The sequence below is a fragment of the Phocoena sinus genome, chromosome 2 (genome assembly GCF_008692025.1).
Source record: "Phocoena sinus isolate mPhoSin1 chromosome 2, mPhoSin1.pri, whole genome shotgun sequence".
In the NCBI taxonomy this organism is placed as follows: Eukaryota; Metazoa; Chordata; class Mammalia; order Artiodactyla; family Phocoenidae; genus Phocoena; species Phocoena sinus.
In genome coordinates this window covers 135,568,657-135,592,636 of record NC_045764.1, presented here as the reverse complement: position 1 = coordinate 135,592,636, position 23,980 = coordinate 135,568,657, and the positions used below count along the sequence as shown (strand labels likewise).

General features: G+C 41.3%; 1 non-coding gene across 1 annotated transcript; it reads left to right on the top strand.

The window, feature by feature from the left end:
- Positions 1–11,874: 11,874 nt before the first annotated feature.
- On the top strand, positions 11,875–11,981 carry LOC116750290. The gene has a single exon (XR_004348986.1). It is a non-coding gene; the product is annotated as a U6 spliceosomal RNA (small nuclear RNA).
- Positions 11,982–23,980: the final 11,999 nt, after the last annotated feature.

The following is a 23,980-nucleotide window of genomic DNA, read 5'->3' as shown; positions in this document are numbered from 1 at the left end:
AAATATTTCCAACACACTACATCCTGTTGTTCAGAAGGCCATATTTTAGAAGACCCAAATCATGGTTTTTATTAGGTCACTGTCTAACACCTTCTATCTCATATACTATAAGCGTCTCCCAGAGAATAAATGGCATTTTCCTCTGATGGGGTATATTTTTCTAAAAGCTCCACCATTGATAAAGCCATTATCCATCCCAAAGATATAGTAGATTCTAATTCATTTCCTCAATTATTTGACAAGAACATCCATTCTTTCTTATTCTGGTAACAGTACTGCATTTTTTTTTCAGAGGATTACTTCTGAATTCTTCGTTGTTGTTGTGCTGAAAGTCTCTTGACATGAACCAAGCCAGCTCATTGGAAGTAATAATCTAAACTTGGGGAAAGTAGGAAGGTGGGGCTCTTTTTCCATTGGGTTGCTAAGAGTAAGATGTAAGCCAGGAGCAGCTAGCTGGTGGCCATCTTGGCACCCACAGGAATAGCCCATCTGAGAGCAGACCTAACACAGAAGAAAGAAGCGTAGTATCAGATTTAGATAATATCATATGAGCACCCGGTTACAAATACCAACATATGCCTTTTTCATTTAAGTTAACTTGAGCTGGGTTTCTGTCAGTCATAACTGAAAATGTCCTGGCTGACACAGAACTTCAGAAATGACGGTGATAATAATAGCTAACCCTTCCCCAACACTTACCATATGCCAGGCACTGTTGTAGGTGCTTTCTGTATATTAACTCACATAATCTTCACGAACTTATGCAGTAGGTGCTGTTACTCTCATCATCTCCATTTTACAAATGAGGAAACTGAGATAAAAAGCTTCCTCAAGGCCACCCAGCTAACAAGTGATGATATCAGGATTCAAACATAAGCATACTAACTCCAGAGTCAGTGCTATGAATGAGGGCTGCTCAAAGAGTGGCCCAAAGACTAGTTCCAGTCCATAAACTATTAACTGTCTGCGAGCAGAAATTGAAAGTACGTATGCATATAGAAACCTTTATAGTAAGCTCACGTTGCTGCAACGTTCTGTATTTATGAGTATTCATCCATGATGGATTGGGAATTTTTTTTAATGTACCCTTCACCACAGAGTTTGAGGAGCATCATTTAGCTTGCAGGGTAAGCACTGTGATTTAGATATAAATCACAACCTTTCTTCAAATGCTCTTAAGTTTCTATAAATAATGTTGGTGTCACTTGGCGATCCTGAAATATATTACTTCTTAACTCAATTCCAATGTTTCAAAATAGAGTTATTTGAGGTATTTTTAATTCTCATGGCTCTGGATTAGAATGTGTTCCAGAGTTCTCAGTGGACCTTTTGAAATGCTAATGTATTGAGTTAAAGCTACAGAGCGCTAAAGAGCTTGACAATGAAACTTGCCCTAAACAGAGAGTAAAGACAAAGGGAATTGCAATCCCAGCCAAGGGAGAAGTCAGAATGTCAGTACTAGGAAATGAGTGATACCAGAAAGTTGGAGGACGGGCTACAAGTGGAGGAGAAATCTAGAACAAAGCACAGAAGTAAGCTGTGACCCTGCAGAGCTTTCCTATGCATCCTACTTTGAGAAATATACTCCCCTCCTGTGCCCTGGCACAAAGAAACTGTGCCTAGGACATAAGCTTAGTCTGAAAAAAATAAGTCTTTCTTGAACAGACACTTCACAAATGGACAAAAAGCCCATGGGAAAAAATGACATTGTTAGTCATCAGGGAAATGCAAAAAAAGTCCACAACGAGATACCACTACACACCACAAGAATGGCTAAAATTAAGAAGAAAAGCAGCAAATGTTGGTAAGGATATTGAACAACTGGAACTGTCATACATGGCTGGCAGGAATGGGAAAGGAGATGGCACTTTCTTATAGAGTTAAAATGTGCCTACCCTGTGACCCAGCAATTCCACTCCTACTTAGTGACCCAAGAGAATTGAAGACATATGTTCACACTAGGACTTATACACGAATGCTCACATCCCTGAAGTGGGAATGAACCAAATAACAGTTAGCAGGAGAATGAATCAACAAACTGTGATGTATTTCCACCAAAAAATACTATTTGGCAATAAAAATGAACAGACTACTATACTTGCAACAATAGGGATGAATCTCACAGACCTAATACTAAGTGAATGAAACTGGTCACAAAGGGTACATACTGCATGATTTTATTTACATGAAATTCTAAAATAGGCAAATGACATCTAAGGTGAAAAGTATTAGAACAGTGGTTGGATCTTGGAAGAGGGTGATGGACAGGTGGATTGCATGGAAAGAGACATAAAGAAAATTTCTTGGGAGATGGAAATGTTCTATACCATGATAGGGATGTGAGTTACAGGAGGGTATCAAGTGGAAGGTATGGGGAGTGGATAAAAGTACAGATGAAGCAAGAATGGCAGAATATTGATCGTTGTTGAAGCTGGATAATGGATACATACCATTATATTAATGGTTACTTTGTATCTATTTGGAATTTTCCCTTTTTATTTTTACTTTTTTAAAAAAACATCTTTATTGGAGTATAATTGCTTCACAATGGTGTGTTAGTTTCTCCTTTATAACAAAGTGAATCAGCTATACATATACATACATGCCCATATCTCCTCCCTCTTGTGACTCCCTCACCCACTCCCTATCCTACCCCTCTAGGTGGTCACAAAGGACAGAGCTGATCTCCCTGTGCTATGCAGCTGCTTCCCACTAGCTAGCTATTTTACATTTGGTAGTATATATTAGTCCATGCCACTCTCTCACTGCGTCCCAGCTTACCCTTCCCCCAACCCCATGTCCTCAAGTCCATTCTCTACCTCTGCGGCTTTATTCTTGTCCTGCCCCTAGGTTCTTCATGATTTTTTTTTTTTTTTTAGATTCCATATATATGTGTTAGCATATGGTATTTGTTTTTCTCTTTCTGACTTCCTTCACTCTGTATGACAGACTCTAGCCCCATCCACCTCACTACAAATAACTCAATTTCGTTTCTTGTTATGGCTGAGTAATATTCCATTGTATATATGTGTGCCACATCTTCTTTATCCATTCATCTGTTGATGGACACTGAGGTTGCTTCCATATCCTGGCTATTGTAAACAGAGCTGCAATGAACATTGTGGTACATGACTCTTTTTGAATTATGTTTTTCTCAGGGTATATGCCCAGTAGTGGGATTGCTGGGTCATATGGTAGTTCTACTTTTAGTTTTTTAAGGAACCTCCATACTGTTCTCCATAGTGGCTGTATCAATTTACATTCCCACCAACAGTGCAAGAGGGTTCCCTTTCCTCCACACCCTCTCCAGCATTTATTGTTGCAGATTTTTTAATGATGGCCATTGACTGGTGTGAGGTGATACCTCATTGTAGTTTTGATTTGCATATCTCTAATGATTAGTGATGTTGAGCATTCTTTCATGTGTTTGTTGGCAATCTGTATATCTTCTTTGGAGAAATTTCTATTTAGGTCTTCTGCCCACTTTTGGATTGGGTTGTTTGTTTTTTGATATTGAGCTGCTTGTAAATTTTGGAGATTAATCCTTTGTCAGTTGTTTCATTTGCACATATTTTCTCCCATTCTGAGGGCTGTCTTTTCGTCTTGTTTATGGTTTCCTTTGCTGTGCAAAAGCTTTTAAGTTACATTAGGCCCCATTTGTTTACTTTTGTTTTTATTTCCATTTCTCTAGGAGATGGGTCAAAAAGGATCTTGCTGTGATTTATGTCATAGAGTGTTCTATGTTTTCCTCTAAGAGTTTTATAGTGTCTGGCCTTACATTTAGGTCTTTAATCCATTTTGAGTTTATTTTTGTGTATGGTGTTAGGGAGTGTTCTAATTTCATTCTTTTACATGTAGCTGCCCAGTTTTCCCAGCACCACTTATTGAAGAGGCTGTCTTTTCTCCATTGTATATTCTTGCCTCCTTTATCAAAAATAAGGTGACCATATGTGTGTGGGTTTACCTCTGGGCTTTCTGTCCTGTTCCACTGATCTATATTTCAGTTTTTGTGCCAGTACCATACTGTCTTGATTACTGTAGTTTTGTAGTATAGTGTGAAGTCTGGGAGCCTGATTCCTCCAGCTCCGTTTTCGTTCTCAAGATTGCTCTGGCTATTTGGGATCTTTTGTGTTTCCATACAAATTGTGAAATTTTTTGTTCTAGTTCTGTGAAAAATGCCAGTGGTAGTTTGATAGGGCTTGCATTGAATCTGTAGATTGCTTTGGGTAGTATAGTCATTTTCACAATATTGATTCTTCCAGTTCAAGAACATGGTCTATCTCTCCATCTGTTGGTATCATCTTTAATTTCTTTCATCAGTGTCTTATAGTTTTCTGCATACAGGTCTTTGGTCTCTCTAGGTAGGTTTATTCCTAGGTATTTTATTCTTTTTGTTGCAATGGTAAACGGGAGTGTTTCCTTCATTCCTCTTTCAGATTTATCATCATTAGTGTATGGGAATGACAAATGGTAAAAGCAAAGCTATACAGACAAAATCACACAAAGAAGCATGCACATACACACTCACAAAAAGAGAAAAAGGAAAGAAATGTATATATCGCTGCTCCCAAAGTCCACTGTCTCAATATGGGATGATTCGTTGTCTATTTAGGTATTCCACAGATGCAGGGTACATCAAGTTGATTGTGGAGATTTAATCCGCTGCTCCTGAGGCTGCTGGGAGAGATTTCCCTTTCTCTTCTTTGTTTGCACAGCTCCTGGGATTCAGCTTTGGATTTGGCCCCGCCTCTGCGTGTAGGTCGCCTGAGGGCGTCTGTTCTTCGCTCAGACAGGACGGGGTTAAAGGAGCCGCTGATTTGGGGGCTCCGGCTTACTCAGGCCGGGGGTGGTGGGGTGGGTGGGGGAGGGAGGGGTACGGATGCGGGGCGAGCCTGCAGGCCGCAGAGGCCAGCATGCATGACGTTGCACCAGCCTGAGGCACACTCTGTGTTCTCCCGGGGAAGTTGTCCCTAGATCACGGGACCCTGGCAGTGCACAGGCTCCTGGGAGGGAAGGTGTGGAGAGGGACCTATGCTCGCACACAGGCTTCTTGGGGGCGGCAACAGCAGCCTTGGCGTCTCATGCCCGTCTCTGGGGTCCGCGCTGATAGCTGTGGCTCGTGCCCATCTCTGGAGCTTGTTTAGGCGGTGCTCTGAATCCCCTCTCCTCGCGCACCCGGAAACAATGGTATGTTGCCTCTTTGGCAGCTCCAGACATTTTCCCGGACTCCCTCCCGGCTAGCCGTGGCGCACTAGCCCCCTTCAGCTGTGTTCACGCCACCAACCCCAGTCCTCTCCCTGGGATCCAACCTCTGAAGCCCGAGCCTCAGCTCCCAGCCCCCGCCCACCCCGGCGGGTGAGCAGGCAAGCCTCTGGGGCTGGTGAGTGCTGCTCGGCACCAATCTGCTGTGAGGGAATCTCTCCACTTTGCCCTCCGCACCCCTGTTGCTGCGCTCTCCTCCATGACCCCAAATCCTCCCCGCTCCGCCACCCGCAGTCTCCGCCCGCGAAGGGGCTTCTACTGTGTGGAAACCTTTCCTCCTTCACAGCTCCCTCCCACTGGTGCAGGTCCTGTCCCTATTCTTTTGTCTCTATTTTTTCTTTTGCCCTACCCAGGTGCGTGGGGAGTTTCTTGCCTTTTGGGAGGTCTGAGGTCTTCTGCCAGCGTTTAGCAGGTGTTCTGTAGGAGTTCTTCCACATGTAGATGTATTTCTGATGTAATTGTGGGGAGGAAGCCTATCTCCATGTCTCACCCCTCTGCCATCTTGAAGGTCTCTGGAATTTTACCTTTAAAAAATTTTTTTTTATAATAAAAAGCTGGAAGATCAATAAATAAGTCTCTTGACATTTAGTCAGTGTTATCAGGAGTTTCATAAAAAATTTCTCCAGAAAAACTGCACTTAGGAGCCAATTGCCATTGTAAGAGCAAATACCACCAACTAGATGCCTCCTGAGTCTAAGGCAGAAGTGTCACAACTGAGAATACAGAGGGTGCGTTTTCTCTGGACATACACTGTCCACCATTGTTGTGTCTAATAACATAAAAAGTGCGTGACCAGAAAAAAGTAGTTCTTGTTGATTTGCACACAACTGATAGTTGCTTTATGCAAGACAGAGCACAACTCAACTTCAGAGAAAAGTTCCTGGGTACAAGGCAAGGGGTTACGAAATAAAAGCCTTTTTAAATTTCAGCTTCTCCTTACAGCTTATTATTTTACTGTAAATGCCAAAGGGTGACTTTTAAACCAAGCTGTTTAAGATTTAAATTGGGTAAATTAAAATTTTTATGCATGTCACTTAGGTAGTACTAGAAAATACTTGGAAGTCTAACAACAAAGGAAAGAATGAATACATTGTCATATAGCATATTCTGCAAATGTATAGTTTATAAAGAATGACAGCACGTGGTAAAATGTTTATGCTATATCAAGTGAAAAAGAGCACACATTTACTTATAATACCAATTCTTATATATATGCACATTTGCAGAGGAATAAAAAACTCAAGAAAATAATTACTGTTAACCTCATATTGGTATATTACTGGATGGTGATATAATGAGTTTTAAATTCTTTTTCTTATGTTTTTCTATATTTTCCAGTTTTCTATAAAATTCCTTTTATGACAGAAAAGCAAAACCAAAAAGTCACCTTTAAGAGTGGTATACTTCTTGTTATAAATCAAATTCTTACTCAGCAACAGTACAAAAAACCAAATTGATCATTTTGTATTATCTAGGTTTTCTGAGGAAGAACAATGGTGCCTGGTGAACTAGTGCTGTAACAGCTTGCTTAGTAATGCTCCTCTTTCCCCAAGTGCTTTTAAAATTTGTTCAAAATACCCACTTTGCTTATTTGGGTATGGGGAAGAATAAGGATGGCAAGGCAACAATCATTTTTCATGCTACTGCAAACGTCTTTCATTCCAAATCCCCTCACCAGTTCCATTCCTCCAGTGATTCCAGCAATGCGCCATCCCTCAGCCAAGGCACTGAGGCATATAGACCCTGGTCGACAGACCAAGCCATCTGCGTTGAGTCTCAGTGCAGGGCAGACAAGAAAATAAACTCGACTTCGTTTTCTGCCACTGAATGCAAGGGACCTATATGGATGCCTGAGTATAGAAAACACTAGCTGGCCTTCTCTACCTAACTTCCCAGAACCTCCAACCAGAGAAAAATTAATATACTGACATTGTCATCCTGGAGAATGCCATGTAGAGTTCAGCTGGTGGGAACATTTTAGTCACAAAACCTGTACTAAAATTTCTGTGGAGAAGAATTGGCTGTCTCACCAAGGCCCACCTCTGGACCCCATTATGATGAATTCAAATTTGTTGAGAATCCAGCAGGCTTTTCTTAATAGGTTTTTGGTTGGTTGGTTGGTTGGTTGGTTGGTTGGTTTTATTCAGCGGGGGATCGTGCTGTCACTTTGTGGCTATCGCTATTCAGTTTTAAAACATAAAGTACTTTCTTTATCCATACAGAAGACCAGTTGGCCTACAAGGCCATGCCCTAGTGTGGTGCTGTCCAATATGCGAGTCACTACCCACATAGCACTATGGAGCATTTGAAACGTAGCTAGACCAAACTGAGATGTGCTGTAAGTGTAAAATTCACATTGAATTTTGAAGACCTAGTACAAAAGAAAAAATAATATAAAATAGCTCGTTAATCATTTTAATAGTGATCGCATGCTGAAATGATAATATTTTGGATATATTGGGTTAAATAAAATGCATTATTAAAATTAATTTTACCTGTTTCTTTTTACTTTTTTTAGTGTGGCTGCTAGAAAATTTTTAATTACATATGCCATGAACATTTTATTTCTGTTGGAGAGTGCTGGTTTAAAAAATGAAGATGTGGGCTTCCCTGGTGGCGCAGTGGTTGGGAGTCCGCCTGCCGATGCGGGGGATACGGGTTCGTGCCCCGGTGTGGGAGGATCCCACATGCCGCGGAGCGGCTGGGCCCGTGAGCCGTGGCCGCTGAGCCTGCGCGTCCGGAGCCTGTTGCTCCGCAACGGGAGAGGCCACAACAGTGAGAGGCCCGCGTACCGCAAAAAAAAAAAAAAAATAAAAAATGAAGATGTGGCACATATATACAATGGAAAATTACTCAGCCACTAAAAAGAATGAAATAATGCCATTTGCAGCAACAGACCTAGAGATTGTCATACTGAATGAAGTAATTCAGACAGAGAAAGAGAAATATCATATGATATCCCTTATAAGCGGAATCTAAATAGAAATGATACAAATGAACTTACTTACAAAACAGAAACATACTCACAGACTTAGAGAAGGAACTTATGGTTACCAGGGGGGAAGGGGGAGGGAAGAAATAGTGAGGGGATTTGGGATTGACATATACACACTGCTATATTTAAAATGGATAACCAATAAGGACCTACTGTATAGCACAGGGAACTCTGCTCAATATTATGTAACAACTTAAATGGGAAAAGAATTTGCAAAAGAATAGATGTATATGTATAACTGAATTACTTTGCTGTACACCTGAAAGTATCACAACATTGTTCATCAACTATACTCCAATATAAAATAAAAAGTTAAAAAATAATAAATTTTAGGGGGCTTCCCTGGTGGCGCAGTGGTTGGGAATCTGCCTGCTAATGCAGGGGACACGGGTTCAAGCCCTGGTCTGGGAGGATCTCACATGCCGCAGAGCAACTAGGCCCGTGAGCCACAACTACTGAGCCTGCGCGTCTGCAGCCTGTGCTCCGCAACAGGAGAGGCCACGATAGTGAGAGGCCCGCGCACCGCGATGAAGAGTGGCCCCCGCTTGCCACAACTAGAGAAAGCCCTCGCACAGAAACGAAGACCCAACACAGCAAAAATAAATAAATAAACTCCTACCCCCAACATCTAAAAAATAATAATAATAAAATTTTTAAAAATGATTAGTGTTCATTAAATAAGTACCTGTGAATACCCACTCTGGAGCATCTTACATAGAAATGTCCATGTGAGAAAGAGGTTTATCCTAAATGGAGTGCTGTATCTTAGCACGTCTGCCCTTGTTTTTCAGTCTGGGGTTCCTATGTGACCCCACTTTTCATCTTCTCTGTCCACAAAGATTTAATACATACAGCATGTCTCTGCCTCCAGCTGTCCCCAGGGCTGCCCATTGTTATCCCCATTCTGCTGTTCTTGCAGGCTCCCTGCTCATGTCTGTTGGAGCAGTCAATCCAGGAAAAAAAGTGCCACAAGAGGGACTGTAGGAAAACATTTCTGAGTACTCTAGTGAAGGGGGCAAATGCTCTTGGTCCTCCAAAGTATGCTTCTCCCAGCTGGTACCCTGGTGACTTTTCAAAGATTTTTGAGGGAAGAAAAATTGTTAGCCAAAAGACACAAATAGCAAACTTGCTGGTTCTGAGACAAAGAGGCTGCATAGACCCCCTAGAGAATAGAGCCCCTGATCCCACCTGGATGGGTAAAGCCCATGGTTAGGCCACTAAGCCTTCCCCTCTGGCTAAATGGCTAATTATTTCTGATAACAGTGGTCTCTACTAACGCCTCACCTGCCCTACAGCAGAGCAGATCTATCAAGTGAGGAGGGCAGTAATTACTGGTGATACTTGCAAACACTCATTAATTAAGCTCCTGGGTCCTTAGGAGACAGATATGAGATACAAGGGGATCAACACACAACAATGCCGAAAGGAAGCTATAGCCATTTGAAAAGCAAAGTATGGTGACTGTTAATTTATAAAAGTAAAGTCAAAGAGTGTTGTGTTAAAAGTAAGACTCTAATACTTTACAGTTACACGTCTTCTGAAGTCTAAGAATTGTTTCTTGCCTTTTTTTCTCTCCCGTTAGCTATTATGACTACAGCTGAGACCTCTGTCTCCAAGAACGTGCTAATACCTTTTCTGCCTCTGAATCTCCTTCCAGGAACCAATTTCTTATAGACGAGGACTGTGTCATCTGCTATATTCCCTAGAGCTCCTTGCATAATGGCAGGTACAGGGAACGTACATAATACATACAGATAGTTTGGTTACTTTTGTCTTCTGCTATACTGGTGACCTTCTCTTCATAGCTGAATATCTTCAGTATTTCACTAGGCCAAAGTTTCTTGAGCCAAACAGATCATCAGGTATGGTTAATATAATGAAATTTAAAGGCCTCCTGTAAACACTTCATGAATATTATATGTGCTACAATAAACAGTGAGACTTCTTGTTCTCAGGAAAGACTTCTGATGCCATTGAGGTTTCACTATAGAATTTATTCTGTATTCTATAGGCTAAGGAAATATTACAGGGGAGGATGCAGACAATGTGAATTCAACTGTGAAATCACCTGGTTGACTACTCCAAGACTCTCAGAAACACTCTTTTTTTCCTTTATGAAAGAAAATTTATAGAGTCATGATAGACAGAATGGTGGAGTGTTTCCTTTTTAAGACACAACTGGGGTTTAATTTTGAAGAGAAAAAAACAGATTTCAAAAGACAGACCCTGTTGGAAAATCACCAATTGGCCAGAGATAAAAATGTCTGTAATGGTTTAATTTTTCTCACTCCAGCTGGGAATTTTGTTGTTTTTTCTTTTTATATTTTCTGAACGTACTCAATACTTCTCCTAAAACAAAATCCCAAATTCTACTCCTGGATAATCTGAAAAAGAGATTCCTTTGATCTTCACAGTTGTTTTGACTTTTAAGAAAAAAAAGACAAGAAATTTTCAAAATAGTAAATCCCATATATATATATATATATATATATATATATATATATATATATATAGTAAATTCCTTCTTAAACATTATTCCAAGAAACAGCAGCTAATTTTTAAAAAAATCTCACAAGAGAAAATTTGTTAGGAATAAAATTTTAAATATAGACATATAAACTCTATATCATATAAAAACTTTTTTTCATAGGGGCATCTTAAGAGGATTTACTCTCAATATGAGTGTGGAGTCCACTAAATCACTGCATACACGATTCATGCCATCATTTTTTTTTTTGCCTTAACTAACAAATAATCAAAAAGCACTTTATTTGTTGAAGTTTTAAAAATATATTTATCTTTTGAAATGAAAACCCACACAGGCATGCACACACAAAAATACACAGTTCTGTACGTTATCAAAAGAACAGTGGCATACTTATTGCCATGGTCTAATGTTTAATGACTTACATCCCATCTGCATCTTCAAATCCACATGCATTACAAAAATTCCAAGAAACCTCATCATAAAGACTCTATTACTGCATGGTTCCCACTATAAAACAGAACAGCACTTTGTAGTATTATAGCAGTTTTCATGCAAGAATAGAAATACTCTTATGATTCCTTTGTTTTCTTCCAGATACCCATAGAGGAAGGTCAATGATATATTCATCTTATTGAAACTCTTGTCCAGGAAAACATAAAACCAACAGAAAAGAGTGCTACAGTGAGCAAATTGAGGTGAGGCACTATTTTCTCAAGTTATTAAAACTTTTCCAAAAATTTTGATTGATTGAAAATGTAAAGTTCTAATTCCATCTTAACATTATTATCAGTGAATTATTTCTTATCCCCACCATTCTATCTTCAGCCAAAAGACACTCCTCACCCCAACTATTCTACTTGACCCTACATAGTCACTGAAAATATAAAATATAGAAACCTGGATGCTTCTCTTGTAGGACTGGGAGTATCCTCAGCTTACCCAAAGCTTGAGTGTCTTGGGGCAACTTGAAAGGCATCAGATAGCCTAAATGCCTGGGCCACAAATGGGTCCCCAAATGAGAGTAAGGACAAGATGTTACTCCAACCAAATACCCTGATAAGTGTTTGTCCTTAACATATGGAGCATTTTTAAAAAGAAAACAAGAGGAGAGAAGAGAAGAGGAGAGGGAGTGCTCTCTTCGGCAGCACATATAATAAAATTTGAACAATACAGAGAAGATTAGCATGGCCCCTGTGCAAGGATGACACGCAAATTTGTGAAGTGTTCCATATTTTTGAGGTATCACCTCACACCAGTCAGAATGGGCATCATCAGAAAATCTACAAACAACAAATGCTGGAGAAGGTGTGGAGAAAAGGGAAGCCTCTTGCACTGTTGGTGGGAATGTAAATTGATAGAGCCACTATGGAGAATAGTATGGAGGTTCCTTAAAAAACTAAAAATTACCATATGATCCAGCAATTCCACTACTGGGCATATACCCAGAGAAAACCATAATTCAAAAAGACACATGCACCCCAATGTTCATTGCAGCACTATTTACAATAGCCAGGTCATGGAAGCAACCTAAATGCCCATCGACAGATGAATGGATAAAGAAGTTGTGGGGCTTCCCTGGTGGCGCAGTGGTTGGGAGTCCGCCTGCCAATGCAGAGGACACGGGTTCGGGCCCTGGTCTGGGAAGATCCCACATGCCGCAGAGCAGCTGGCCCCATGAGTCACAATTACTGAGCCTGCGCGTCTGGAGCCTGTGCTCCGCAACAAGAGAGGCCGCGATAGTGAGAGGCCCGCGCACTGCGATGAGGAGTGGCCCCCGCTTGCCGCAATTAGGGAAAGCCCTCGCAGAGAAACGAAGAGCCAACACAGCCAAAAATAAATAAATAAATAAATAAATAAATAAAAAGAAGTTGTGGTACATATATACAATGGAATATTACTTGGCCATAAAAAGGAATGAAATTGGGTCATTTGTAGAGACGTGGATGGATCTAGAGACTGTCATACAGAGTGAAGTAAGTCAGAAAGAGAAAAACAAATATCGTATATTAACGCATGTATGTGGAACCTAGAAAAATGGTACAGATGAACTGGTTTGCAGGACAGAAATTGAGACACAGATGTAGAGAACAAATGTATGGACACCAAGGGGGGAAAGCTGCAGGGGGGTGGGGGGTGGTATGATGAATTGGGCGATTGGGATTGACATGTATACACTGCTGTGGATAAAATGGATGACTAATAAGAACCTGCTGTATAAAAAAATAAATAAAATTAAATTAAAGAGGAAAAAAAAAGAGGAGAGGAAAGTGGAGGGGAGCCATGAGAAAAGAAGGGAAGAGAGGAGAGGAGAGAATAGGAGAGATAAAGTTATAAAGTGAACCGCTGTCCCGATATGGACACATTTTTAGCAGCCATCCAGCAGAAAGGACATATTTTGGTCATTGCTAATCCTTAAAAATATCAGGCTCAGCTCCTCTGTGACTTAGAGCAAAGTTTGTATGCCTAGAAACTAATCCTTTTCCACTTTAACTTCTTTTGTGAGCTTACCAAGCAATTATTCCATAATTTACCCAGCAAAATAATTCTATAGCCCACCAAGAAGAGACTAAGAAGGAAACAAATAATGTGTGTGTGTAAAGAAACTACATGTAAAATATACATCCTATCCTTTTTTAAATTTTCTGGGTAAAATTTATGAACAGCTGGTATCTCTGAGGATAAACCATTTTGTGTTTGTAATATAAATATTCATTGATCTGGATGGGTATTTTCGGTGACCATATTAATAAAATACAAAATGTTTAAATCCTTGAGTTATTTTTTTTTTTCTTCAGAAAACAAACCCATATATCTCTACATCATTCTTACTGCCATTTCTTCTACCTGCTACAAAATGGTCAGGAAAGGGCACCCAGCCCAATCTCAAGAACGATGTTAAAAATGAGGGGGGGTGGGGTGAAATACAGTGTAGGATCTCAAGGTCTGAGGCCAGGGATTCACTGGGCATTAGGACAAAGCATTGTATTTCCAATGGCCTCAATTTCTTCCTCTCAAAATGATAACTAAAACCCATATATGATTTATTTCATTTGAAGCAAGAATAAACTTAATAAATTGTGGGAGAATATTTGGGGGGGTGGGGGACACAGATAGAATAAGAGAGAGAGAAACAGCAATGTATACCACAAACATGCTTTCAGGAGGAAGCTCGTGGTCTGCCAGCCACATTCTGAGAAACATTGTCAACAGTGACTACTTTTTTCAGTTTATTCAACCTCTTTATACTTATTTTTATCATTGCTTCTTTAAAAAAAGTTTTGTCAGTAAAGGTGCTCCACATGTGAGAAAATCAAGAAAATGTTCCCAAAGCCCTTCTGAAAACTTTAAATAAACATTCCTGATGTTCTCTATGTGGTTACCTCACCCTTGCATTCAACAGAGAAAAGCATCAATAATGCTTCAAGCATTTGCTGGGCAATGGGGTCTTAGAGGTGAAAAGGCAGACTTCCAGGGCCCTATGGTCTAATGGGAAGTGATAAATAAGTAAAAAAGTAGTTTAAACATAATGGGATAAATATAATACATGTAACTGGAGTCACATTCAACTTCAATATAGTAACTGCTTAGCAGAGCCAAAGACAAAGTTGAGCCAGGGCTCCATCTGTTTTGAGATGGTAGAAAATCAAGAAGATACTGCTGTTCTTTCCGAGACCATAATTCCCTTTCCTAGTGGAAACCATGAAAATATAAGCCACTCACACCCTGATTTCTCAGTTCAGGAATTTTAATCCAAAAGCCATAAAATGAGGCAATTGCTATGTGGCCAAGTAAAAGCCTAAAAGAATATCTGAGTGTCTTCTGCCCTAGATCTCAGAAGCATGGTGATCCTTTGTGTGGTTAACTTTTCTCAGGTAATAGGCCTTTACCATACCTGCTCTTGGATCCGGTACCTACCAAGATACCTGGGTTCTGTAAGGTAACCCAAGGATAAGTAGAAGAATAAACCCTTTTAATGGAACAACAAGGGGACTTGTTAGCAGAAAACTAACATTAGCAATCCAATTACTTAAATTTTCTATCCTAAGATTATCTTCAAAGAGAATGTTTCCCAGCCCTCCTCTTCATTTAGGACCCAAAGCCCCCACTTCATTCCTGCTCCCACTCCCAGGAAAGCAAAGAATGTCAGACAACACTCCCCTGAAGCTAGACACAAAATTAGACAGAAAAGGTGGGAGCAAAGGAAGAATAAAGAAGCAGAGCACTAAGGAGCTGTAAGGCAAGGAAAGAGGCAGAGAGACTATCAGGGAGAGGGGACAAAAGAGAGTCTTTGTTACCCATATGGTTGACCACATGACATGTCCCAGGCACTTAAGACAGGATAAGCTGAATTTTCTAATTCCCACCACCCTGAAAATTTGGAAGTAAGTAGAATATATCGCTTGGATCTGAAATAGTCCATTTGAAATGTTTCTAGATTCCACGTGTGTGTTTGACTAACGGTGGACTCTTTGTTATTAACTATAGTACCTCTTTCTTCCAGAATAAGGAACATCAACTCCAGTGATATCTAACAGTCTTTGGCCTGTTCCTTAATCCAAGGGAATTTTGAAATAACATACTATCAAACTATCAAACAGAGCTCCTGGGGACATCTGGAGCAAATCCAGTGCTGGACAAGGGCCATCAGGGCCCTGTTGAGCATCACCATGGATCACTAGGCTGTCATTCTTAAACTGACCTATTAAGTTAGCCCTTGGTCTCTAGGTTGCCACCTTAGGAAATTATATTGCTTTGGTTTCACCTAAATTCTAAATGGTCAAGGACTCCCCTTGTGAAAGTTGTGAAAATGCCTATGCTCGTGATCAATTTCCACGGGAACCATGATTAAGGCAGGTCAAGTCTAGGTTCCTCTGACTCCTGACTCCATATTCTTTGAAAATATAAACAGGAGGGCAATATCTTCCCTGGTCCTCACTACTGTGAGTGGCTGGGGTAGAAACCTCCATTCTTCTTCCTTTCTCAACTCAATCCTTCCTTTTCTTTGTATCTGAATAGAGGCAAAGACCCAGAGGTAATTCCATCTTCCCGCATTTAGTATAGAAACCACCTCTATCCTTGCCCTATGTCCTTCTACTTTTGCCTTCTCCAGTTTTTATCCATTCTTCCTCCAGGCATACAATGCTATGCCAGATATGTAATATGCTCAGTCAGTGACATTGAAGGAAGACCTTGGTAGTCGATTTCCATGCCTCCCTTAGACAGGAAAGCCCTAGATTCTCCACCTTCACCCAGGCAGTAGGTTTTAGTCAAATCTCCACAGTAGGACAAGGGCAAAATATGAGGATATATAAGATGCTATGAAACAGAGATAAATAATTGAGGTATCAGTTGGGATTATTTGTGTTACAGGTGACAGAAAACCCAAACTCAACTGGCTTAAGCAAAAGAGAAAAGAAAGGGGTATTTTATGGGGTCACAGAACTAAGGGGTTAATATTGGATCTTGCCTGCTGAGGAGCTTGGTTCAGTCGCAAACAATGTCTCTCTGGGCTCTTCCTTCCAGATTTTCTTCCTCTAGATAAGCTCCAATTTTGACTCCATGGGATGCTTTCTAGCCACTGCAGGTTCATAGCTTCACAACCTCTAGTTCAATAACAAGAAACTCTGCTTCCCCAATAGCTCAAACAGCAGGACCAGAATTGAATTTCATTTGACTTTGATTGGCCCACTTTTGATCACATGATCATGCCGAAAATGGCTGTGGCCAAGGGGATGGACTACACAGATTGATTCAGCCTCAGTCCCGTGCTCCACTCCCTGAGGCCCAGGGATGACATCGGTCTCACTTGAAGCACATGGACTGAAATGGGAAAGGGGTGCCATCAAAGTAAAACTGTGCCCCCAAAAAGAGTGTGCAGGTGCTGAACAGCAAAGTAAATAAACATTCATTATGCTTCTCTAACTCAGCAGGGATGCTCAAGAAATGCTTCACAGAGGAGACTGGAAGAGACTTTGGAACCAAATTATGAAGGATAAGTAGGACTTTGGTAGGCCAGAGAAGGCTGGGATGAGTGTGGACAGGTCATCCAAAGCTAGGAGAACACCATGTACTAATGCAGTGGACAGAGAAAAAAGTCATGATTTTTTTCCAGGGAATTCTAGTAGCTTCATACAAATGTGCCTGTGGCGTCAGGGGGATAACTGAAGCAATTAAGCAGGCTAATCACATTGGGCTTTATATACCATACACAGGAATTTACATTTTTTTATCCTTCACAAAGAGATGGGGAGCATTGAGACAGATACCTTAAGCAAGCATTTGCTTTCTTGAGCTGGATGGAAGGTGTGTTGGATTGGTGAGACAAGGACTGTGAAAGTGGGGCGGAATCTCAGTCAGAAACATCTCATATACAGTAAGTCCCCTCCACACAAACCTTCAAGTTGCGAACTTTCAAAGATGCGAACGTGCGTGTTCGCATGTCCAATCATGTAAGCTAGTTCACATGTCTGGCGTACATTGTCACGTGCGTGCATCCTCTACAAGTGGCTGTGCTTTTGTGTACTTTACTGTACAGTACTGTGTAGAGTACGATAGTACAGAATCTTTATTTCAAGCCCAGGATGTCCGAAAGCAAGCATAAAAGCAGTGGTGATGTGGCTGGTACTGCTAAGAAGCGCCAAGTGATAACGATGGAAACAAAAGTGAAAATAATTGAGAGAGTGGAGCAAGGCCATTACCAGTAATGAGATTTGGAGGAAACTTTGCCCACAGTTTGTTCACGATTTTTGTGGATTTGAAAAGGTGGATGAGGAGTCCAAAGAGGTCTTTAGCAACTTGGTGACACTCAGCGAGAAGCTGGAGCTAGATCTGCAAGAGGATGACTTCATTGGACTCCTTGCTGTGCAACACAAGGACCTTACTAATGAAGACCTGATGGAATTGGAGGCCCAAAGAAAGAACAAAAAGGGACAAGAGGAAGAAAAAGTAACTGAAGAACTGAAGAGATTCACGACACAGGAAATGGCAAGGGGATTTTCTTTATTTGAGGAGGCACTGTTAGTTTTTGAGGCAAAGGACCTGAACATAGAACGGTACACGAAGGTTGCAGCAACCATTCAGAATGCAATCCAGTGCTACCATGTCATCTATGATGAGAAAAAAGGAGCTACTACCCAGACACCACTGGATCGTTTTTTCAAGAGGGTAGATAGAATTGAATCCAGCCAGGAACCAGAACCTGTGCCATAACGTCAGGCGCGAGTGAAATTGCAGCTTGCTCTCTGTCTCCTATTGCTGACGATCCTTCAGCTCTACTGTCTCCCACCTCCCCTCCCTCCCCCAGTCAGTAACTCTTCTTGCCTCTTCACTCGATGCCAGCCCCTGTATGCCAGCTGTTGTACTGGACGACTGTACTTTTCCAGGTACTGTACTGTAAGACTAAAAATGTTTTCTTTATTTTTCGTGTTTGTTTTTAATGCATTATTTGTGTGAAAAGTATTATAAACCTATTACAGTACAGTACTATATAGCTGATTATGTTAGTTGGATACCCAGGCTAACTTTGTTGGACTTACGAACAAATTGGACTTACAAACTCGTTTGTATGTTGGGGACTTACTGTAAACTGAATCAAGGTTATTGGTTATGGAGTTTAAGATGGGGGCGGGGGGCGCTAATTAAAAAAAGAAGGAAATCCTGCCATTTGCAACAACATAGATGGACCTTGACGGTATTATGCTGAGATAAGTCAGACAGAGAAAGACAAATACTGTATGATTTCACTTATGTGTGGAATCTAAAAAAACAAGCTCATAGAAACAGAACCGATTGGTCATTGCCAGAGGTGGGGAGTGGGGAGGGGGTTGGGTGAAATGGTGAAGGTGGTCAAAAGGTACCAACTTCCAGGTATAAGATAAACAAGTCCTAGGGATGTAATGTGCAGCATGGTGACTGTAGTTGACAATACTATACTGGATATTCGAAAGTTGCTGAGAGAGTAGATTTTCAAAGTTCCTCACAAGAAAAAAGAAACGTGCAACTACGTGTGGTGATGGATGTTAACTGAACTTATTGCGGCGATCATTTCACAATAGATGCATGTATCAAATCGTGTGTTGTCCACCTTAAACTAATACAGTGTTACATGTCAATTATATCTCCATAAAACTTGGAAAAAAAAAAAAGGTGAGACTAGACTCAATAAATATCTAAATGGTGGAAATGAAGGGCCTGATGGCCGGCTGGACGTGGGACATGCAGGAGAAAGAGAGTTCCTGCTCAGTTTTCTGGCTTGGAGGACCGCATAAAATGGAATACGGATTCACTAAGACAGTGAATTCATGAAGACTGGCCATTACGTTACCATTAAGTCTTCGATCTAACTTTTCAATTCAGCTTTCTCATAAAAATACGTATCAGGGATTATAGTTGCCTTTCAATATTTATAGAGAGTTTTACGTGACTAACCATTTCATTCACAAATATGTCCCGCAGCTCTCCCCGACCCACATCGCATCTGTTCTACGTGGGTTATTTATAATGCAGCTGGTTTAGTAGTTGGGATCACCACACTGCTCTTTCACAACACAAAACAACTCCTCTCCACCATCTCCGCTCCGTTTGATCTCCAGCTCAGTAAAGTGGCATACTGAGGAAAAGTCCTGAATTCTAGTCCATAAATAACATAGCTAAGGTCATTCTTGAAGCAATGAAATTCTCATGGTGACATTTTACCTCTGAAAAGTGAACTTTTAGCGGTGACAGAGTCCATCTGAAACAACCCTGGTATTTATTTATGTGTTTTTATGTTTGTGAAAGTATCCCTGCAGGATATCCTCTTTAAGCTTCGCAGCTGTTGATAATGGGTCGCTGCCCAAGTGTGGATTTATTTTACAAACACATTTATCATCTATCAAACATATTGGTTGGCAAAGGTTTTGTATATTCCATGGCTTGTGACATTCTTACTCCTAACCATTCTGAAACCGCTGAAACACTCTCCTATTGTTCTGGCTCACCCTTCAAGAAGGAACTGAAAGGCTGACTTTGTCTGGGAGGTGATAGGATTAAAGTGCATTTATGCTGAATCCACAGTGTGTAGGGAGCGTGAAGCTGTTTTCTAGATGAATCAGCTGATTCTTTGTGCTTTACAAGCCAGTGGAGGCATGAGTTAATGAAAATGTAAGAAAATAGCTCATCTAACCAACACAAAAGAAAGGAAAACAACAGAGAAAAATGAGACTACATGACAGACATATCATCTTCTGGGGCAAGAAATTAGCTCGCTCACTCCAGAACCTAAACTAGGAGCTGTGTTTCCAAGGAGATGGGCAGACTCATGCTAGAGTTCTAAGTCAAGGAGGAAGCTAGCCAGAGCATTACAAGAGTCCCTGTATTTAAGTCTGCCCATAAGGAGAGGCCAGGGAATGGGACTTGGGATGTCAGAATGTTCCCGGCAGCATCTTTCTGGACCAAAAGCCTGGCTGAAACTGGATCTAGTTCCAAATTGGACAGAATTTACTCTGGCTCAGAATAGCATGGCCTGAGCCAGATCAGAACCAACCCGAACTGTAAGTGCGTAGGAAAGGCTCATACTGCTGGCGTTCGTTCCTTAGCTAACCACTCATTCCAGCTGGACAGGAAACCGTGGGTTGGAACTTTGCTGTTACTTTTGACTTTTTTCCCTTCTGGAAGCATGAGAAGCTCTCCATTTCTTCCAAAACAGAAGACGATCCATGCTCCCTACTTAATTTCTTCTGGGTTTCACTGATCTCTTCTTTCTCCTGTTTCATGATGCTTGCCTATCACTCCTTCACTTATTTTCCCATCTCCTTTGTTGTGTTCCTTTTCTGTTCTTTTTGTCTTTTTCAAGTTCTACATTTTCTCCCTTCTCTATCCAATTCACTCCTTTCAGGACTTACTTTCATTTGAGGTATTAATGTTTTTACTCCTAGAAAGTTAAGTCAACCTGAAAAGTTACAACATTCAGACAGAGAATTGGTAAGCAAAATTGAGAAATCCATCAGATAGAAGAGATAGAACTCCTTAAAATCTAATTCAGATATTATCAAGAAATTGTATTGGCATAAATTACACAGTTTCACAAAACTACCACCAGATTTTCTCTTTCACGTTCGTATTTCTTCAATACTTTCGTCAGCAAAGTATGCCAAGTCAACAGCTCTATATTCCAAAAGCAGAAGGTGTTCATGCAGTGGCAGGGTCCCACTAATCCATCCCTCTGTTATTTGAGGCATATCACCAAGCCTCTTAACAACCTTCTGCCAAGCCCAAAAATCCCACCTTAGTATCAATAATTGATAAGATAACAAAGTAGGGAAGTGTCTCCGGAGCTTAGTGGGAACACTGTTTCCTCCAAACTGTGTGTAACTATTATCTAACCAAATTAGATAGTTGATGTTTGGGGCCCAGAAAAGATGAGTTACAAGATAGGTATCTTTCAAATGCTGGAGGAAGGGGGTTGGGGGAGGGGGAGGGGGGTATCAGACAGGACTCTTCTGGTTGCAGGTGACAGAAATCCAATTTGAACTAGCAGAATTGAAAGGGGGATTCATTAGACCACGAAATCCAAGGAAAAGTTTAAGGACCAAACTGAGAGAAAGGCAAGGATCCAGCTTTGCTTAGGAGCACTTGCAACCAGAAAGCACTTACATCCTGGTTCCATCTCTCATTTCTGCTTCTCTCTACATAGCAGCACCATTTCTCACTGCACATTGGTCTCCTCCGCATGGCAAGAAATAAGACCTCAAGAGCTCTCCTGAGCTTTACCACCCACCACTGGAACCTCCAGAGAGGGACTGACTTTCTTCTTCATTCCAGTTTTTTAAAATTACAGGGAAGGATTCTGATTGGCCCAGACTCAGTCAATGCCAACTCTGGGCTAATCAGCTATGGCCATGAGGGCCATAGTCTACATTCATAAAAGATGACAGCCTTCACTGGAACCCCATGGTGAGTAAGGGGAGGAGAAGTTCTCAAAAAATTCAGTAAGGGAGGAGGGTAATTCTCAGACATAAAAAATGTGTTAGACAAACAGAAAAATGACTGCCCACTATGCACACACCCCAAGTGACAGGGAGAGCAATAAACAACGATCAGAGAGACCAGAGCAGGAGGGCCTTGGGGGACTGACAATGCATATCAGAGGTGGAAAGGCAGGGAGCAAGATGTGCCTTTGTGGCTTCCCTGGTGGTGCAGTGGTTGAGAATCTTCCTGCCAATGCGAGGGACACGGGTTCGAGCCCTGGTCTGGGAAGGTCCCACATGCCGCAGAGCAACTAGGCCCGTGAGCCACAACTACTGAGCCTGCGCGTCTGGAGCCGGTGCTCTGCGACAAGAGCGGCCGCGATAGTGAGACATCTGTGCACCGCGATGAAGAGTGGCCCCCGCTTGCCGCAACTAGAGTAAGCCCTCACACAGAAATGAAGACCCAACGCAGCAAAAATAAATAATTAATTAAGACCACATATTAAAAAATAAATAAATAAATAAAATCTTTAAAAAAAAGTTGTGCCTTTGTTGCAATTTTATAAAGCACTAGTCCTATCCCCAAAGGTTACTGGATCCAAAACAGTAGACATATAGAGCCCTGGAGCTTCCACATTACAAAGTTTAAATAGTTTAGATAACATCTTCTCTTCTACGTGAAATAATAGAAAATACATATATATTGGTCTCTGACCCCAGTTCTTGGAACAGAGCTCCTGAATCCCTTAAAAGGTCCTAAATGATAAGAGCCCTAGGAGCATCCTTTGTTCTAATATTTGGTTTTGGCCCTGGTTCCTTACACAGAGCTCTTAAAGCCCTTGGAATTTCCTGGGTAATAGGAATGTCTTTTGTTCCAACAAGGTGACTCTCGGTGGGCTCCTGAATGGAAGCTGGTTGCCAGAGAGACCAAACTATGGTTAGAAGCTTGGAACTTTCAGCCTCACCACACCCCACCTCCATTTTCCAGAGAGGGGAGAGGGCTGGAAATTGAGTTAATGACCCATTAATTAAGCCTATGTGATGAAGCTTCCATAAAAGTCCCCAAAGTACAGTGTTCAGGGAGGTTCTGGGTTGATGAACACATCCACGTATAGGGAGGGTGGCACAATCCAACTCCACGGGGACAGAAGCTCCTACACTAGGGATCTTTCCAGATCTCGCCCTATGTACCTCTTTATCGATATCCTTTATGATATCCTTTATTATACAATAAACTGATAAACATCAGTAAGTGTTTCCCTGAGTTCTGTGAGATTTTCTAGTTAATGAATGAATCCAAGAAGGAAGTCATAGGAACCTCCCATTTGTGGCCAAGTCACATAGAAATTGCAGGTAACCTAGGAACCTACTACTACTTGCGACTAGTGTCTGAAGTAGGGGGACAGTCTCTTGTGACTGAGCCCTTAACCTGTGGGATCTAACTCCAGTTAGTATCAGAATTGAACTGAATTGTAGGACACCCAGCTGGTGTCACAGAGAATTGCTTGGGGGGAGAAAAATACACATCTGGTGTCAGAAGTGTAGTGAGCATGTTACTAGTATGGGAATAAAGGAGAAACACACAGAAGTGTTTTTCTATCACACCTAAGAATCTTAAAGGGCTTCCTTGGTGGTGCAGTGGTTGAGAGTCCGCCTGCCGATGCTGGGGACGCAGATTCGTGCCCCGGTCCGGGAGGATCCCACATGCCGCGGAGCGGCTGGGCCCGTGAGCCATGGCTGCTGAGCCTGCGCGTCCGGAGCCTGTGCTCCGCAACGGGAGAGGCCACAGCAGTGCGAGGCCCGCGTACCGCAAAAAAAAAAAAAAAAAAAAAAAAGAATCTTAGATACCCTTAGCCAAGCAAGATCACAAAATATTATACCAGGAGACCCAAATTCATGTAGCAGCCCGTTAAGGAGCAGCACCTCCATCTCTAAGATGAAACCAAAATATGGGGGCTATTGGACAGATGCCTTCTTAAAAGTGGGGATAAACCATAGACATGTCAGAAACTTTCAAAACCCTGCTCACCTACTAACCACCTTGCTTTCAGGGGAATTAAAGCTGAAGTAGTTTCCATGATTCTAGAAAATTGTTTTAGCAGCATAATACCGTGAAAGACTTGGAACTATTGAAAGGATAAAATTGAGAATGTATGTAAAAGAACTTTGAATACATATGAGAATGTTTCGTTATTGCTATTTTATTAAGAAGTGCCTAAAAAAAAAAAGAAAAAAAAAAAAGAAGTGCCTGCTCTCCTAAGCTATTGTTTTTTCGGAGTACTGTCTGCC